The following is a 3,438-nucleotide window of genomic DNA, read 5'->3' as shown; positions in this document are numbered from 1 at the left end:
TTTAAGAAATGAATACACATTCAAAAGAACGTGATTATCATTCAAAGCAAAGCTTCTACAGAGGATGGAACACTGATCTCACTTCTAACAAGACTTTGACATTTAGGAAACAATTGAATCTCTTTACCAAGTAACACGTGTGTTTCTTACTAAAGCTAATCCTGAAATGAATACACTTTCAAAGGAATGTGATTATCTTTCAAAGTAAAGCTTCTACACAGAAAGGAACACTGATCTCTCTTCTAACAATACTTTGACATGTCGCAAAAAATGGCCTCTCTTTAGAGAAACACATGTGCGTTTCTTACTAAAGCTATTTATGAAATGAACACCCTTTCAAAAGAATGTGATTTTCTTTCAAAGTAAACCTGCTACAGAGAAAAGGAATACTGATTTCACTTCAAACAATACTTTGAATGTCGTAAACAACTGCTTCTCCTTACCAAGATACACATGTGTGTTTCATGCTAAAGCTTTTCAAGAAATGAATACACTTTCAAAAGAATGTGAATATCTTTCAAAGTAAAGCTTGTACAGAGAAAAGGAATGCGGATCTCACTTCTACCAATACTTTAACATGTTCCAAAGAACTGCTTCTCTTTACAGAAAAACACATGTGCTTTTCTTACAAAAGCATTTCATGAAATAAATACACATTCAAAAGAACGTTATTATCTTTCAAAGTAAAACTTCTGCAGAGAAAAGGAAAACTAATCTCACTTCTAACAGTAATTTGACATGTCGCAAACATCTGCTTCTCTTTACAGAGAAACACATGTGCGTTTCTTACTAAAGCTTTTCAAGATATGAATACACTTTCAAAAGAACATGTTTATATTTCAAAACAAAGATTCTACAAAGAAAAGGAACACTGATCTCACTTCTACCAATACTTTGACATGTCGTAAACAATGGCTTCTCTTTACAAGGAACAGTTGTGCGTTTCTTACTTAAGTTATTTATGAAATGAATACACTTTCAAAGAATGTGATTATCTTTCAAAGTAAAGTTTCTAAAGAGAAATGAACACTGATCTCACTTCTAACAAGGCTTTGACATGTCAGAAACAACTGCCTTTCCTTACCAAGAAACACATGTGTGTTATTACTAAAGCATTTAAAGAAATAAATACACTTTCAAAAGAACGTGATTATATTTCAAATTAAAGCTTGCACACAGAAAATGACTACTGATCTCACTTCTAACAATACTTTGACATGTCGAAAACAACTGCTTCTCCTTACAGAGAAACACATGTGTGTTTCTTACAAAAGTATTTCATGAAATAAATGCACTTTCAAAAAAACGTGATTATCTTCCAAAGTAAAGCTTCTATAGAGAAAAGGAACACTGATCTCACTTCTCAAAAGACTTTGACATGTAGCAAAAACTGCTTCTCTTTACCAAGAAACACATGTGTTTCTTAATAAAGCTTTTCAAGAGATGAATACACTTTCAAAAGAACATGATTATATTTCAAAGCAAAGCTTCTACAGAGAAAAGTAACACTGATCTCACTTCTAACAGTAATTTGCCATGTTGCAAACAACTGCTTTTCTTTACAAAGAAACACTTTTGCGTTTCTTACTAAAGCTATTTTTGAAATGAACTCTTTCAAAACAATGTGATTATCTTCCAAAGTAAAGCTTCTACAGAGAAAAGGAAAACTGATCTCACTTCAAACAGTAATAGATATGTCGGAAAAATCTGCTTCTCTATAAGGAGAAGCACATGTGCATTTCTTAATAAAGCTTTTCCTAAAATGAATACACTTTAAAAAGAACGTGATTATATTTAAAAGCAAAGATTCTACAGAGAAAAGGAACACGGATCTCACTTCTAACAAGCCTTTGACATGTCACAAAGAACTGCTTTGCTTTACAGAAAAAGACATGTGCGTTTCTTACTAAAGCATTTCAAGAAATGAATACACTTTCAAAAGAATGTGATTATCTTTCAAATAAAGCTTCTACAGAGAAAAGGAATACTGATCTCACTTCAAACAATACTTTGACATGTCGCAAACAATTGCTTCTCTTTAACAAGATACACGTGGGTTTCTTAGTAAAGCTTTTCAAGAAATGAATGAATACACTTTCAAAAGAACGTGATTATATTTCAAAGCATAGCTTCTACAGAGAAAAGGAACACTGATCTCACTTCTAACAGTAATTTGACATGTCGCAAACAACTTTTCTTTACACAGAAAGACGTGTGTTTCTTACTAAAGCTATTTATAAAATGAATACACTTTCCAAAGAATGTGACTTTCTTTCAAAGTAAAGCTTCTACGGAGAAAAGGAACATTGATATCACTTCTAACAATAATTTGACACGTCGCAAACAACTGCTTCTCTTTACAGGGAAACACATGTGTGTTTCTTCCTAAAGCTTTTCATGAAATGAATACACTTTGAAATAAATGTGATTATCTTTCAAAGTAAAGCTTCTACAGAGAAAGGAACACTTATCTCTCTTCCAAAAATACTTTGACATGTCGCAAAAAATGGCTTTTCTTTACAGAGAAACAGTTGTGCGTTTCTTACTAAAGCTATTTTTGAAATGAATACACTTTCAAAACAATGAGATTATCTTTCAAAGTAAAGCTTGTAGAGAGAAAAGAAAACTGTTCTCATTTTTAACAGTAATTTGACATGTCACAAACAACTGCTTTTCTTTAGAGAGAAATACATGTATGTTTCTTACTAAAGATTTTCAAGAAATGTATACACTTTCAAAAGAACGTGATTATCTTTCAAATTAAAGCTTGTACAGAGAAAAGGAATATTGATCTCACTTCAAACAATATTTTGACATGTCCCAAACAACTGCTTCTCCTAACCAAGTAACACATGTGCTTTGCTTACTAAAGTTTTAAAGAAATGAATACACTTTTAAAAGAACATGATTATATTTCAAAGCAGAGTTTCTACAGAGAATGGAACACTGATCTCCCTTCTAACAATACTTTGACATGTCGCAAACAACTGCTTCTCTTTACAGAGAAACACTTGTGCGTTTCTTACTAAAGCTATTAATGAAATGAATACACTTTCAGAAGAATATGATTATCTTTCAAAGTAAAGTTGTACAGAGAAAGGTAAACTGATCTCACTTCTAACAATACTTTGACATGTCGCAAACAACTGCTTCTCTTTACCAAGAAACACATGTGTTTCTAACTAAAGCTGTTCAAGAAATGTATACACTTTCAAAAGAATGTGATTATCCTTCAAAGTAAAGCTTGTACAAAGAAAAGGAACACTGATATCACTTCTAACAAGACGTTGACATGTCGCAAAAAACTGCTTCTCTTTATCAAGAAACACATGTGTGTTAGTTACTAAAGCTTTTCAGGAAATGAATACACTTTCAAAAGAATGTGATTATCTTTCAAAGTAAATCTTGTACCTAGAAAAGGAATATTGACCTCACTTC

This window comes from Chionomys nivalis, chromosome 12 (assembly GCF_950005125.1).
Source record: "Chionomys nivalis chromosome 12, mChiNiv1.1, whole genome shotgun sequence".
NCBI classification, from domain to species: domain Eukaryota; kingdom Metazoa; phylum Chordata; class Mammalia; order Rodentia; family Cricetidae; genus Chionomys; species Chionomys nivalis.
The sequence above is the reverse complement of the archived record's forward strand: the minus strand, read 5'-3'. Positions refer to the sequence as shown.